We start from the raw sequence: 17,330 nt of genomic DNA on the forward strand, positions 1-17,330 counted from the left end.
ACATTTTGCACCTTGACATTAAGTGTATATTTCACTCGTGGCCAATTTAAAAATCAAAATAGAAACTTTGTAATAATCTGCCTTTACAGTTTGGGTTATGAGAAGCTGAGAATTCCCTTAGGCTTGATTGATAAAACATGGCATTTATCCTATTCCTAGGATGATGTTCAGCAAACTTTATGACAGAGGGAAACAGCTGGTAAAGTGGGTTCATGGAAAGGTGAAGGTAATATAGACATAAAAAACAAGAGGATAATGATTTTAAAAGGGATAATAGTTGTAATAACACCATTAACCTTTTGCTTCAAATTATTGAATGTGTGGTCTCTTCAGCAGGCTAATCAAAGGTTTGCATTAACGGCAATGCAAGAGGAAGTGGCAATATACAACCTGAGGTGATTTTTTTCCCTCTTCCAATTATTCAATATCAAACCCTTACTGAAAAAAAAAAAAAAGAGAGACAATCTGACCCTTTGGCTGTTGAAGACCCCTTCCGATTTTGAAATTAAGCTGACTTGCTTTTAGAAGAAACAAACTCCAGTTCCCTCCTGCTTTGTAAGGGGTGGATTTTGCTAGGGAAAAAATAAATGAAAAATAAATATAATTTGTTATAGATACATAGAAATTAAAGTCAGAGATATAAACAGGTAGCGAGGTGTTACAGGGCAGACTGTCAGTAAGAGCTAGCCCTGAGCTGTTTGGTGGTACCGCGTGGAGGGGGATCGTCAGCAGATGCCCACCTTGAAGGGCGGGTGTACACATCTCTTCATAAACAGTGTGGGCACGTCACTGCAGAGGTCGTGGCTCACTTGGGACGTGCGAAGCTCCATGCTACTCTGTCTAGGTCACTTCTGGTATCTAAACAGCTAATTCAGTCTGGAACGGAGAAAGCCTTTTTCACTCTCACGTTACATGCACACAGGGTTGACTCGCAGAGGCAGACTATACTTTGACAGTTTATTCGCATGCTAAAAGGCAAACATATTGATGCTGGAAAATTGCCATAGATGATGGAAAAGCTCACGGTGACTTGATGGAATTGTTCAGGAATTTGTCCAGTTGGACAAATCTGCTCCGTGATACGAATTCGCAGGTGGTGACCTTTATTGTTCACTTAAGGTGTACATCAGAGCACCTTCGGTTGGACACCTCCCTTCTGTATGCAGTCAGCGGAGAGACAACCACCCGAGTTAGACACCCAAAGCGAGATTGTCTGACTGGCTTGCAATGTGTCGTGTCAATCTAGTATGAAAGGAGTAAGTGTAAAAGGAAGTTTGCACCGTTCCTCGCTGACAAAACCCCATACCATTAACAGCCCCATTCTAGGGAATCAGAAGACGGTGAAAGACTTCACGAGCAGCGTGCCTTGAATTTGAATTAGCCAGATTGAATTTAAAATCAACAAGCTGAAAGGGCCTGAGATAAGAAGTCAGAACATGCAGAGGAAATGAGAACTGTTCCGGGAACTAAAGGTGAGAGAAACACTAAGTCACATTAAAAATATTCAGCAAGAAAAGAGACACCTTTTCTTTTTCTGGACACCTTCTCTTAGAAGTCGTCTATAATCAGTAACCTTTCCCAGGCACTTTCCCAGGCTGTTTTTAGTAGCTGAATCCTTTGTTTCAAAACCACCCATTGATTCAGTGCCCTAAGTGAGAAGTAATTAAGGTGGGCAGAAATCCTGCCTGCTATAGGGATGTACGAGGTGTGGAAGGCAGAGGGAGAAAGGGGAATGAATTAATTTTGCCAAAAGATAGCTTTCACAACACGTGAGTCTACTGTAGTGTATCATTAAATATATGTGTATGTAGATATGCAGCTCTTTCATCTTTCTATTGATCTATTTATTTCCATACACACACGCTGATGTACATATGTGTGTATTCCTGAAAGATAATGAACTGTTTAGGCAGTACTTTGTCAGAATATCATTTAAAGAGTTACATCCTTTTAATGCACAGTAGTTTAAGCAAACTCCAAGGTTCTTACTTGGCAATAAACCCATTAAATCATCTTAAATACCATGTCATAATGACAATTTGATGCCACCAGATGTGGCACTAGGGATTTTTTTTTTTTAAAATGCTTTCCTGGAGATACAGCTTCCTGAATTTTAAATTCTCTAGCCTGTTTGCACAGCTGTTAGATCACAGAGCTCTGCCATCTTTTTGCCTTGCATCAGTTATTCACTACATCATGTGTGGCATGACTACAAAATCACAGCATCTAAAACGTTTAGGCTCGTATCTACTTCACCCTCGTAAAGGCTGAATAGTTGGGCCGTATGGGAAAGGGTGTATGGCGTTAAAATCCGAGAGCAGTATCCATTCCAGCTGTGGAGTTCCCTCATGGGGAGATTTTAGAGATGCAGTCAGAAGACTACCCTTCGCACACCCCTTTTCACTGGCTACTCAGCATCCTGGATCTGTGAAAAATACAGATGCCTGGCCACTTTCCTGGATTTTCTCACCTTGTTAGCCAAAAAGGCAACCAGGTTGGTAGTACGGCACGACTTCTACATGAGGGAGACTTGGGAGAGGGACACATTAGCAGGATACAGCAAGAATCAAAAAACCCCCCAAACCTCTCACAAAGAAATACTTATTTTACACAGTGCATGTTTAGATAGTGGAGCAAGCCACGGAAGGCTGTGGAAAACTTGGAGACCAACAACAGAAATACATTAAATGAGGAGCAAAATGAGTGGAGGAAAGATGCTTTCCTGGCCCTGAAACACGGTAGTCCAGAAGCAACCCCTGACCCAAGAAGACCCTAATTTTTGATTGACAGAAAGCAGGAGACTGTCTAACGAGCAGGCTGTTGATTTACCAGCAGCACTGGACTGATCAAAGTCGGGACACTGGGCCTTTGCTCTGATCCAGTATGAGGGGCACCGTGTTGTCAGGCTTTTTGTCATGCTGTGAGTATGGGTGGGAGGTGGCAAACGTGGCTGCTTTCCCTCTGAGACGTCGTGTTAGATACGCCTTTGGGAAGGGCGGTGGGCGTGTGAGGGATGTGTGTCGGCAAGGATTTGAAGTGGGGCGGTGAATTCAGTGCAATTCGAACGTGCTAGTGTGATCACATCTGGGGCGCGAGCGTTGATGGTAGGATTTGGAGCTGCTCTTTGGTTGGTCAAAATGGCTGTCTGTGACCCCGGGGGATCGCTGTGGGCGTTTCCTGAGGGTCAGGAAGATTGGCACAAGACACCGAAAGCCGAGCTATCCGTAGGTGACAAACATCCCCTGAGCTCAGCCTGAGCGGGCGTCGGTGCCATCACAGTACTGAGCTCTCCTCAGTGCCAAAGGATTATGCAATCCTGATTTAACGTGAATTAGAAACACTCTTAAAAAAGGCTGATTGAAAGCCCAGTGGAAAGATGACCATTGCCTTGGATGGAGTCTTGGGTTGATTTGCTGTTCAGCTCTGGGGCTGACACATGAATGTTTGAGCAGCTCTGTCTTGAAGAGGGCATGAAATGCTGTCTAGATTACCCTCCAGTGAAGTGTAATATTTGATAACATCAGTAAATACAAAACAGAAACAAAATGACAACAGCATTTGAGCATCTTGTGATAGCAAATGAGGTAGAAAAGTTAAATGGATATAGCAGAGGATCCCCAAGGGTTGGATCGCAGCATGATGCTGGTAGGAGCCTCGTTGCTACCATACTGATATCAACATGCGGAGCTCTAAATCTTTTTGGATCGTGGCTGAACAGAGAGATTTGCTTGTAGCTGCCTTTTCTCTTATTGATATTGTATAGGCTGTCCTCCTCTCCTACAAGCAAACAAATAAAAACTCTGTGCCAGCTATAGCGGCAGTTTACATGGAAAAGCAGCGAAGCAATTTCGGGAAAGTATTAGATGTAATTTTGGCTTTTTTTTTGCTGTCACTTAGCAGCTAGAAAGAGGAGATGCACTGATGTGCGGAGACGGGCGTGTATTATGCAAACTCATATCACAATCTCATTGACTGTTCGTGGACCCCCATATCTCTCTGTTTCCATCTGTTGTTTTAAGACTAAGTTGTTTGGAGGATGTCCAAATTCCTCTCCCTTCCCCAACTTGGGTGAAGTACCTGCCTGCCTCAGGCTCCCTACATAGACAGCAGAGCGAGAGGCTTCGCCGAAGAACGTGATGTGCCAGGGGACGCTCCTTTCTCTCCTTCTCCCCCTTCCCTCCTCCCATCCTCTTCCCCTGACTGCACGGGGTTTTATAGGGTGTCTAAATACATCGCCCAGTCAAGGGCCAGAGTCAGATGGGGTGAACTTGATCTGTCTTCAGCTGGTCATGGTTCAGAATTAAGATAACGCAGACTGTAAGGAGTACGAATGTGTGATCCACCGGTTGCCTGTGGCCCACGAGTGGGCAGCAGCAGAAGCTGCCATGTCTCAGTCTAGGCAGTAGCTCGTGGCTGATGCAATATTTTAAGAGATAACAAGGGAACGCTGAGCTTATCCAAGAAAATAGAAATGACACAGAAGATAAATAAGCAAACTATATAAAACATAAACTCAATCCTATTAAAATTAAGTATGTTTTAATTTCTGAAAAGAATGACATTTTGGTGTTAGATTTACTGAACAGGAAAAGATTACATGCATCATTAAAAGAAAATGTTTTCAAGGGCCCTTTTAAAAAATTGTATCCATGTTTGCAATTGCCATGTGCAAAATATAAAAATCAGAGAAGGGAAAAAAACCCAGCAAGCAGTGGAAATAGCCCATTTTGTGAATTATAGGAAAAAATATACCATCTGTGATTTAGTGCATTTCCCAAGATCCCATCTGTGATCGAAGCACAGTCCTCGTTGGAGGCTGAATCCCTGAGCCGTTCCATATGATAAAATATTTCTCTTGGAAGACGCTTGGGCTAATGGGTTTGCTTTCTGGAATATGGCTCTTCTAGATGAGACATAAAACCCCAGAGGCCTAATTTTGCCTCCAGTGGTCGACTACAGCTGACATCAGGAGAAGCAGGAGTGAAAGGAGGTCAAAGATCTAACCGCCTTTTCCTTCAAAATTTCTATAGTACTTTTTATCAGGTCAGGTTGTTGGGTCTAAGAGGTCTAGACGGTGACTTCATACTCTCTAGTATAAAATGTTGTGGTCACTAGACTCCTTGCGTGACGAGGGCTCACCGTGCAGCTGCAGCTGCACAACAGAAGCTCTAACTATTTCCTTTTGTTACTGCTATTAATTTTTCAGCAGAGTAGATGAGAGAGAGAGAGATCCCTCAAACTGGCAAAAGGCCTCTAATGCAGATGCACTTCTGCCGTCTTCTGATGCCTTTATATATGGTGTCACTGTGATCTCTTAGTCTTAGTCCAAAGGTGGCCTTGGCTGTATCAGGTATTTGTACAAATGCAACGTATTTCATTCCAATCCTCTATTAATTACACGCACAGGTACAGACTGGCGCTATTTCAGTTACCACTGAAATTTATATTTGAATAATAAATGCATTCACCTGTTTAATATATGTTTATATTTTCTACTCCATATAATTACATGCTGATTATACAATTATAGAAAATACTTACATATTTTGCACAATTATGCTATTACTGAAATAATGCCTGCAATAGAACTCTGTGTGTGTGTGTATGCACGTTTAGGAAAATACAGCCGTGGTTGGTTCTTTCAGTCATCCAGAGCTCGTGCAGCTCCATCTCGATGAGGTGTGCTGCTTGAGCAGGCGGTGATACACTGCAGGAGCGTGTGGGTTATTACTGTTATCACCTGTGGCTGAATCTAGCTCTATTACAAAATGGTTTTGGCTTTATTATAAAACGCGGGCGATAAGGATGTTCATCCAACCTGATTTTGTGCTTGGCTGGCTCGGCTCCCTGTGCCCCTCGGTTCTGACGCATGACACGAGGTGCACGCAGGCTGGGGGTGCAGCTGCCCAAACGGGACTCCCCAGAGCCACCCTCCCCCTTACGCTGGACTGTGGGGGCCGGGTCACCAAGCCCCCAGTCTGCGCTTGCCTCTGCGGGGTTTAGGACAGACCTCTTTCACTGTGCCCACGCGGCCTCAGCACTTCAGGCATCCCGCCAGGCTCGCGCTACCCACCACCGCGTGAGCGTGCGAGGGATGGGGCAGATTCGTGTCACGGTGTGCGATGTCGTGTTGGAGAATACAATTGCAGCTGGCTCTCGTACAGCCTTCTAGTCTGGGTGCTCTCCTGCTTGGAGGGGGTTCCTAGTCACTGGCTTAATACAGATGAATAAACAAACAAGTAGCAGCCATTGATAGCATCAGCATCTGTGTTTGTACTGATGGCGAGTGAAACGATTCACCCAAGCTAACACAACAAAGCAGCGTCAGAGCTGGGAGCAGGACACCTGCCTCCCACCTGCCTTTCCCGGGATCAGCCAGTGCCTGCACGGCACCACGAGGGAGAAAAAAGTCCTGTTCGATGGGATAAATAACCCGGGCTTTGCCTCTTCCAGCTGTACAAGTCTTGCAGCCAAAGGGTTAAAAAGAAATGAGTGCGTTCGGCATGCTCTGCAGAGTGCCCAAAGTCTGAACATGAATGACCAAATTGCTTTTTACTTTTTAAATTAAGCCCTCTCTCTGTACGCACGCCGCTAACACTGCTGTTCCATTAAATAAAAGAATTTGTTCCCACTCCTATTTTTAATAGGGTAAGACCCTGCCGTTCCATCTCGCAACTTTACTGACACAAGATCTTATTAAAAGCAATCCTCCCCCTCTCCTCCTTGAAATCTGAGCTTCTGATATCTTCATCCACATTGTGTTTATTTTATATACACAGCTCTGCAGCTGCTGCTTCCTTCTTCTCCGATAAATGACAGCGTAACTGTTGCATCCACTAAAAAAAGTAAATAAAATTAAATGGGGAAGAACAATACATCTCCGGCAGAGAAGAATAACTCTTTTAAGGCACGTACCTAAATTGTACAGCCTGATCTTAATTGTAAGGATAATTCTTTGTTATTTCAAGCAACTTGGAACGCGACAGCAAACGCACGCTCTTGGCAGTACATCCAGAGAGATTTCTGTGGAAACAATGGGGAGAATTCTCCTGAACTGAAAGGAGATTGAAGCGTCTTTATTAGATTAATAGGGCTGTAGTCTGTGATGAGAAAGAATGGAAGAATATGCTACGATCTGTTGGTTGGCTGGTTTGGAGGTTTTTTTAAAGCGCAGACCGTGCTGGATGAGGCCCTGCGTGGGTGTTGTATAGGAGGTGGTGAGCGTTCGGTGTTGGCGGTAGCAGCAAGGAGCCCTTGAGCAGCCGCCCTCCAGCCTCTGCGTCTCGCTCCCCAGGGAGGACCGAGGGCGGGAGGTTTCCCTTGTCCTCCCCGGCCGGTGAGCCAGGCTGGTCCCATGCTGGACTGTGGCCCCATCCAGGCTCCAGGCCAGCTCCTTTCTGTTATCATCTCTCTCCGTTTCGTTGTCTCTGACATCGCTGATGAAGCCAACGCCAGCGGTGGAGGCCAGCAGCAGCGTGCTGGTAGTTACTGGTGCTGTTTAGCCACGGCTGTGGGGCTGGGGTACAATTTCAAGATGTCTATTCAGTCCTTAGACAAAAGCCCTCTTGAATTTGCCTAAGGAGCTGGGAAACGATATTAAAGCAGAACAAAGTGAGAGAGAGAAATGTGAACTCATACTAAGTTAGAGGAGGACAATATTTGTGGTAGCATCAGAAACGAATTGTTTTTGAGAATCACCCAGCTCTTTCTGGAATAAGGGGAACTTGTGAGATGTGTGATCAGCTCTTCTAACAGCTCGGCTAATTCAGAAACTGCATAGCTGAGACGTCGGGGGAAGGCAAGTTGTTGGAGGGGAGCTGGGGGCAGCAGACAGTCAGGTGGCTGGGGAAAAAAAGAGGACCTGGTAGAGTCATCTGATGGAGGAAGGGAGAAGGAATACTTCCAAGCAATGAAACGCTGCCCTTGGTGCAGAGGTAGGAAAGGATGAGAGGATAAAAAAATAATCCAGGTGATGACTTAAAAAAACGTAGAAATCTTTTCTTTAAAAGAAAGAAAAGAGAGATAAAGCTATGAAAGGGGGGAAGTGCACTGTCTGTTTTGAAAGTAGCTAAGAAAGACCTTGGGAAAGATCAGGCTGGGCAGGAGCGCTGCAGCTCTAAGGGAGTAGCAACAGCTGACAGTCAGCCGAGATGGACACCTTATCAAAAAGATGAAGGAATAATGGCTATAAAAGGAATGAAAAAGGTTTCCAAAACAGGTGAAGTAGCACTAGTGGGAGATTTGCCTTGGATGTTATCTGGGAGAGGTCTGGAGGAAGGGGTGAAGAAGGGCATTGGCTCGGGAAGGCCCGCAGAGTGGCTGTTTGTACGCTGCACAGCAGGACACAGCCTTTCTGCTCTCCTTGGTGTAGAGCCGGCGCCTGCCAGCTCTGCCTTTACTGCCCTGGAAGCGATGCCCTGCCGTCGGTGTGGCACCGCGGCCTGCGCAGGCATCCCGGGGAAGATGCTATGGGGACCGAGCTCTCTGCAGAGGGACTGCCAGGAGGGCACTTGCAGCTCCCCATGGATAACCTGAGTCTTGAGGGCAATCTCAAGCCTTCTACGCATCATGTTTACCATGTAATTGGTGGCCGTTTACCCTTGCACCTAAATAGATAGCAGCAAGTTGTTTACCGTGGTCTCAGCCTGCTTTCCTGCCCTGCTTGCAGGGCACTTGCTGGGCTGGGTGCTGCCTGGAGGCCAGACTTGGGAGAGGGTGGGGTGAAGCCTCAGCTTCCAGGAGAGGAGGCTGCGGATGCTCCGGACCACATTCACGTACCTGCTCTGCAAGGCAGGCTGAGGCTGGCTGTGGGTTACTATTCCAGCATAGCCTCAGGGGTAAATAAAAGGAGCCACGTTCCCATGAATGCTGGCCCTCGTACCAGCTCCAGGTGTCAGCAAGGAGAAGGGCAGCTCCTTGTCCTCAGCCAACCCAGAGGAGAGTCTGAGGGACCTGCATGTCTCCCTGTCACTGTTTCCAGGAGGAGTCCATTTTGCTGGGCTGGACCATTTTCTCTCTGCTCCGTCGCAGCATGGCTGTGAGTAACACAGCATCGCTCAGCTCCCCGTGGGCCAGCAAATTCCAGGCACGAACCAAGGACAACATCTGGCCCTTTGAAATGATCCAAGAAGTACCAGGCACAGCCCACTATGAGAGGCGGGAGGAATCCATAAACCCGAAGCAGCACCTTCATTTTCTGATGCTGCAGTTTGGTAAATGGCAACAAGGTCATTGCTGGGTCCGTTTTTGTTGTTTAATCGGGGGGAAGATTTGCAGCTTTTGGAGTATGTGGCCTAGCAGTTGTCATACAGATGCTCCTTGCATATGCTTGAACTTGAGGCAAAACACAATGTAGTTTGATATTAATATAAGCTAGAGCTCATCATGAAATAACCACGTCACCAGAGATTTATCCTTTGGTGAAGGCAAAAATTTGTCTGGGAACCGATCAGGTTTATCTCTGTGGACTAAACGCTGAATTAGGACGAATGAAGTGGCGAGGACACGGTGAGCAAAAAGTCTTGCCCTGTGAAGGAGGGCAATAAATGAGGTTTTCCTTTAGTTGCATAAGCTCTTTACCTTTCTTGCTGCCAAGTGCCATCTAGTGTTCACAGCCATGCCTGCCGGCCCCGCGCCCGCCAGGAATTGTAGCGTCAGACTGCAAACAGCTTAAAAAGACTGAAGGGAAGGCAGACAAGCAAACAAACTCTAATCGTTAATAACCAGATGTTATTGGTCTTTAATACGTGATTGGAGTACCTTAGGCAAATGAAGCTTCTTCATTATGTGATGGAATAGAAGATGTTTCAACAGGGTTCAAAAATTAACCTGGATCTCAGAAAGCAAAGCAGAGACTGTGCTGAAGGAGCGTGTTGTCGGAAAAGCAATTGTGGAATTTCTTGCACAAAATATATGCCCAATGATGTGTCAAATTTGCATGTGCAGCGAGCATCGTGGCATTATTAATGTTGTTTGTGATGCAGCGGTGCTTCTGTGTGCTCATGAGAGAAGTGGAATCGGGCACCGCACACATGGAGCGGTGCAAGATGGTCCCTTCCTCGCAACTTTGCAAGCCAGGTGCAACGAGTAGGTGAATCCAGGAACAGGAGAGCACCTTAATGACCATCACCCACTGTGTAGGTGCATACAAGTTAATTGTGCATGCAAATTAGTCATGCAATAGCCTAAAATCAGACCCAGCAAAGACACAGATTAGCATCTAAAGTGCAAGAATCGGGGAGTTATGATCCACAAGAACGCTTAGAAATTGGAGGCAGAGGGGAGGTAAAAAAGTGCACAAAAATAACTCTGCATCCAAGTTTGTATCTGGGGCATCTTTCGCACTGGGCTGGGGCTGTCCTGATTGGCTTGGAAATCTCCCTGCCACATCTGATCACCCCTGAAACCACCGCGAGCGCAGACCTCAAACACAAAGGTTGTTATTATTGTTTGTTGTTATCTGCAGAGCGCTGACAGCACTTAGAAGTGCCAGAGGATTCATGCCTTGGGTTTTGCTCTTGCAATGGCTGGGAGCAGAGTCTAATTAGCCCAAACAACGTCCGTGATAGAGAACAGCCCTACTGACAGGGAGCAAATTAGGTCTCTGACCTAGCAAAGCATTTAACCATGTGCCACATTTTTTAGTACGTGTATCTCTGGATTAAGACCTGGATGATGTAACCTTTTGCTGCCTCTAATTTTTTTGATTGCAGTATGAAGCACAGCTCAGCTTGCTGGCTCAGAAATCCCTGTGTACGATATTAATCTGCTTTCTAAACTGACTCCTTGTGTCTGGACAAAACACCGGGGTCTCCTCCTAAACCAAAGGATCTTTCCCATCTACCGTCCTAGACTTTCTGTAGGAAACGCCATCCCCATGTTCAGCCGCCCACAGCAGCTGGCTCTGTGGCTTTAGCACATCTGTGGCATGACTGCTGATCCGTCTCGGCAGTAATGCAGACCTTTTCGTGACAACAGGTCACCTAAGGGGCTCTCAATCCCTCTGTCTGGTTGCACACAAACATATAGACACACATGGTCTTAAGGCTGTCTCAGCACAAATGGCAACAGCTTCTTCTTTCTGTTTGCTTCTTTGTGATCTGCTGAATCTCTCCCGCATTCCTTGTCTCACTGCGGTGATAAATGACAAAGCAAATACAACAGCAATGAAGAACCTGGAAGGCTGCACAAACTATAGGGGATGGTGAGAAATACCCAGTTTTATCTTCTTGGAGTTTGGGAAGCAGAAGATTACTCTGAGCTTGAGGGAGTCACCTCGCTGTCAGAACTGACATGACCTTTATGACTTTCTCAGAAAACTCCTTGGCAATGAGGACTTATGAGGAGCTACATGTCCCTCAAAGGGAGGTTTGAGTTTAAGGTTTTACCCTGGGTAAATTTTACCCTCTCATGCCATGGCAGAGGCTTATCCTCTGAAGGACAGTCTGGGAGCACGTCTGCTTTGCTTCCCAAGCCACATTATAAGCTTGGTGGTTTCAGGGTGGGGAGAACAGGAGATTTAAGGAGGAGACTCCAGCTGGAAATTGGTGGGTGTTACACCTGATGATCTGCTTGCATCCCTGTTCAGGAAGCCTCTGGGAGAATGTGCCACAAAATAATCTCCTATGATACCTGCTTTTTCCCCGTAGTCGCTGTTGGACATCTGAAGCCACTGGGCTAGATGGACCTTTGGTCTGCCCCACGTCACTACTCTTATCTCCAATGTCCTTCATTAGTTTCCACCTCTTCTGATCCACTGCGTTGTTTCTACTGCTGTGACAGGGCATGGTACCACGGAGGGCAACCCCACTTCTCTGTCCCTGCCCCGCTGTGAAGTTGTACCTACACATGTACATGTTCCTGGTCCCAAAGTTGTACCTATACATGTACTGCATGAAGCTGGCAGATGGGGTAGCTGCCCGCAGAGCTTTTGCACCCTTCACCATGTGTGTCCGACTCTTGTACTGAGCTGGGAGGGTTACTGTTATAATGTATGCTGAGTTACAAACTGCTTGGGTCATCTTGAATTTTAATGCAAAATTAATGAGGGAATTTATCAGCTCATGCTATAAGTGATCGTTGCTACTGTTTCTCATTTGCACTGGCCAGAAGTGCCTGGTGATCCCATTCCGGAGTGAGCGCCTGAACCTAGATGTTCACAGGCTCCTCAATTAGCAGTACAAGAGAAATACAGATAAGAGAGCACTTCTGAGTTATGGAGAGGCAACCTCAGAGGTTTGCACGTCAGGCTTACAGCTTCCCTTGCAAGTGGAACTGCCAGTTCTTTAATAAAGCCCAAGCACGATGCAGCATATGCCCAAACGGTACAGAGTGTGCTGAGAAACTTGAACTGGGTTTTGTTTATTGTCATGTACTCAGAGCAGCAACATTTGTGCAGATCAGATCTGAAGAAGGGGGGAAAAAAGCCCACCCCTCTCTTAATTAGTTATAGCACAGTGTGTTTCTTTAGTGCCACCTCTTGGGCAGCGGACTATAAGGTTTCATACAAAGACTGGAGCATCTCACGTGATGTAAACATGTTAAACCTGCTCTGCTCCATGCTGGTGTTTCATGGAAGGAAGGAAGTGGATATTGTAAATTGGCATAGAAGAATAGCCTGAAATATTTGTATTTCTTCCTTTGTTTTTTAACAGGCTTATGCTATGATGGGCGTGGTATGGGTTTTGATGTAGAATCCTACCAGCTGGTGTGTGAATATGATCACACCAAAAAAATCCAGCATTTTCAAATATAAAAATACCACAGTATATTTCCCAACACAAAAATAATTTATTAAAGGGAAAGGTTATCCAACATTCACTTGGTTTATCTCCTTTCAACTGCACTTCCAACATATCTTTTTGGATTTATAGGTCGTATGGTCAGGAGGACCCCTTCCACCACACAGGGGGATTTTTTCATTAAATCTTCCATCAACTTCAGAACTTTGGGTTGAGCAAAATGATGGTTTTTCAGACTGTGGTCCACAAATCCCAGGGTTTGCGACTTATTTGGTCGTGAGGAACGCAGAGTCAGGAAAAGGTAACTAATACAAACAGGGCAAGCTTAAGGTTTGCTACCCAAGGGCTGAAATGTCCATAGCAATATTTTCAGAAGTCTGTGAATTGAGAAAAGTTGCACACAGCTGCGCTAGAGAATGCTCTTTAGATAACTGCTCACCCTCGAGGTGAGGTTTTCAAGTGACAGATCATCCATTACATCCTTAGGTAATCTGTGAAGATAGTTAATTGCCTCCCCATGACATATCTGGTAGCCTGAGTTCATGTGGCTTCCATTTCTAGCCAGTGGTTTTAGTTATGTCTTGATGGTGAGCTCTTCTAACCAGGACTATCTGTTTCTTTTTTGGAAAGCATGGATGCTATCCTAATTACCAACTACTGATTAATAAAATGAACTCAATAATATATTGCAAAAATACCTTCTAATATGAATTACATATGGCCCAGCTTTACTGTTTAAGTCCTGCCTCAGTCACTGATTGGAATGGTTTATCCAAGCGCTTATCTTTAAGCCCCAAAATAATCCCACTGAACTCGGCAGTAGAAGGCAGCCCTCAGTATTAAAAATAAAATCTCCGACCCTAGCATTTTACAATTTTAAGACCCAGCAACCTAAGTGTTTGCCAACTGCAATAGTTTTTTTTCATTTTGGCTGCTCTTGGGCATATTATGTGACTCTCGTTTTACTCATTAAAGTCTCAGATTGTGCTTGTTTTGTTAACAACTGTTAGGGCAGGGGTTCTTACTCTTAATTGGCACCATCTGGAAATGAGAAGGAAATTGCTCAGGATGAACGCAAAGACGAGGAAAGGCCTTGCACTTTTCCACGGTTGCAAAACTTGTCCTGTTTGTAATAGCCGCATCTGACCTGGGAACTCGCTCGCCCTTTATTACTGCTGGGGGCTGGAGGGAGAGGGCAATTTTCTTTCAGGAAAAAGACAATCTACACGTTGCCAGCAGAACCAGAAAATAATCGTTTAAAAGCAGAAAGTTGCACAATTCGGGCTGCTAGCGAACTAGGCCTTTTTATGCAAATGGAATATCTTTGTTCCCAGTTTTTTTCCAATCTTGCACCACTTGTTCAGCATTTCCTCATTTTCTGGCACTGGTTTCCATAGCTGCGTGCAATCACACTCTCACACAGATGCCATTCCGTGTTCAAAGCACTGAATGCTACAGGGCATATTAGTGTTTTTATGCTTTAGATCTATCTTTATGTAACTTCAGAGCTCATTAATATATACCATTTTGTGTGATTAAAAAACAACAACCTGGCACATGAGAAGCTTTGAACAGGAGAATGGATTGCAAGGAAAATGGCTTGCTTCTCATTATGCAGATTTTAAGCTAGACATGAGATGGGCCCAGCGAGTCAATGGGCGAGGTACAACTTCTGCAAGGTAATCATTCCCTGACTGCAGCCGAGCAAACCGCGCGTGAAAAAAAAACCAGAAAGAGTCAAACGCGATTTGAAATGTAAAGATTTTCGTATCATGATTTCACAATAGTGGATGCAAATGAGTGAAAAATCCCATGATGGTCCTTTTAAGGCTGTTTAAAACCTCAGGGAAAGCCATTCTCTCTTGCTGTGTGAAAAGCTGGAGACAGGACTGAGGTGTGGAGGTACCGGAGTGATGGGCTCACTAGGAACATCTAAGAGCACAGACCAGAAAGCTGTAAATATTCTGGCTGTTGGTGAAGCACAATTCTCCCAGTTACAGCCTGAAATGTTGACCGTAACACTGTTGTGCCAAAAAGGATTAAGATTATGGGTGCCAGAGCATAATTCTTCTCTAGCTGTGGATGCTGGCTTTGAAGGATTGAGGTGATGAGTATCTCCTGCACCAAATCAGGTGCTGTGGGAATTTTTCAGACCATCAGTTCTGACTTTTCAAGCTGCTTTCTGCCTAATGTCACCAGCCTGTCCCCTGCTCACCAAAGCACAGGCTGTTTTAGCAACGCATGACAGAAGCGATTGCCCTTTCAGGTTGCGTGCCTGTCCTTGACGTGGCTGTCTGTCCTGCCAGGGCATCCTGATAACCTCTTGAGAAGACCACACAGCACATCCTCACACACGCTGTGACGGCTGCAACGATGAGGAGCAGCGGGAAGAATCAGGAACCAAAACCGACTTGGGATACGGCATCAGCTCAGAGATCTGAAGGTAGGGAAACAGCTTGGTGCATTTGACAGTAATCAGAACACAAACACGGTCCTGAGGGGCAGGAGGACGTTTTGGTGTGAGGAGGAAGGGGGACAGTGCAGCATGAAACAAAAATGACTGTTTCTGAGGTACCTGTAATGCTGTAGGGGCATGGGTTTTATATGGCAACACTGAGCAAAGCAGAGAGCTACTTCCCCCAATCCCTTTGAGAAATCCATATTTCTAAGGAACAGCTTTCCAGAGAAAAAAAGATACTTTGCGTTAGGATGCTTGGGAATCTGCCGTCATTGTAGCTTGGGCAGCAGCAATGGAAAAATCTGGTGTATAATCCACCCGATGCTCACTAAAACCTTCCAGAAATGGTCAGGCAAACACATTTTCCAGTCTTAATCCCCGAGTTTTTGTTAAGGGGTATGTGACTCGAGTAGCAATGCAGCCCCGGCTGGCTGGAGGGGTGATGGGGAGATCCGCACAACCCACAGTGACTCCACGCATTTCCCCAGTGCTGGGCACTTTTCCTTCTTCCCATTCAAAGGGACGTACTGATTATAAGCAACGATGACAGCAAATTGTGACTAATGTATGAAATGAAAATCCCTGCCTGATGGCACAGGGATCTTAGACAGCTACTCTGCAATTACTGCCTCGCTACAATTTCTGCCGGGTGTTACTTACTCCAACACAATACCGAGCACAGGCAATTTACTGCAGAGGTCATAAAAAAAAAGTCTCATTAAACCCACACCGTTTAAGACCAGGTAGTTTCCCAGCTCCCGTTTCTGCTTGGTGCGAAGCCTTGGAGGCTGGCTGGGTGGCTGCCCAAGGGAAAAATCCCTCTCTGCTGCGAAGAACAGCAGTCGCGGCGGGGAGGGCGAGCTGTGTGCTCTGCAGGAGGATGCAGGGGCTGCCGAGCTGCCGTCTGCTTCGCTCCCTGCCCTGCCGAACCACGGGGATGTAACCGGCTGCTGAGAGTGCAGGCGAGATGCAGGGAGGCTTGGAGCTGAGCAAGTCTATCGAGTAGTCAGCGGCCTGAATTTAATAGCCATTTCATTCCTGGGAACAGCAAAACCCCTAGGGACTTGGCACTCTCTCCCACGGGATGATCTGTTGAATACTCTGCAAGATGCTGGACAAAATTCTCTCCGCAGCAGCATCAGGTGCTTGCAACTGCTGCTGGGACCCCTCAGGGCCAGTTGGCAGCGGCGCGGGCGTCGTGCAAATGTGCTGATGCAGCACTGACACGGGAGCTCCTGCCAGGGCCCTGCCTGCAGAAGGCTAGGCAGGCACGAGAGCTATCTTTGTGCAGTGTAATTTACTGACAGCCCCAGCTGTCCTGACTCCCGTTTGGAGGTGGTAGAGACCCCCCGCAGAGGTGCCACAACTGTGCCAGTCAGGGTGAATCAGCCTCTCCGAACAGCCACCACCCAGGCGTTTCGCCTCCTCCAGCTGATGACCTGAGCCAGGAGACGGCACCTGCGCAGCCCGGCTCGCGCCGCGTGCCGACCGCCTGCGAGAGCTGCAGGGAGGGAGGAGCAGCTCCATGGGCAGTCGTGAGCCTGGCCGGGGGTCAAGTGCTTTTGGGAAGAAACACGCCAGAGCTGCGCCAGGGAACGCAGTTCACATCCCTGTGATCGGAGACTCAGTTCAGTCCAAGAGAACATGAACGTAACTATGGACCTTGAAAGAGCCCGATAAAAATCCCATCAGTTTACTAATTTTTCTTCCAAGAAAATGACAATGTGTATTTAAAATGAGTTAATTCTCTTCCCACAACACCCTAGTTCATCCTTTTTATTTTTTCACCTGTAAAGCTTTGTTTTCCATTGGAATATTATGATTTATAGAAAATATTTTATGTTGATGGGGAAACAACACAATAATATCAGTTACCCAAGGAGGAATATTTGTATATACAGAGAATTTAACCTCAAACACTCAGTTCGCCTATTCATGTGTGATTTATATTGCCCCAGGCTCCGAGGCAGAGTGAACATTGACACCCTTTGATGTTGAAAGAAGCCTAGTGACTGGCCTTTGGAGAGATTTGTGATGTCTCTATCAGCCTGTCAATGGAAAACCAGGCAGCAAAGCCAGGCCCCCTAAAGATTTCAAGGCCTTGTAGGCAGAGAGATCGTGTAAGCATTTTA

Source organism: Calonectris borealis, chromosome 11 (assembly GCF_964195595.1).
Source record: "Calonectris borealis chromosome 11, bCalBor7.hap1.2, whole genome shotgun sequence".
In the NCBI taxonomy this organism is placed as follows: Eukaryota; Metazoa; Chordata; class Aves; order Procellariiformes; family Procellariidae; genus Calonectris; species Calonectris borealis.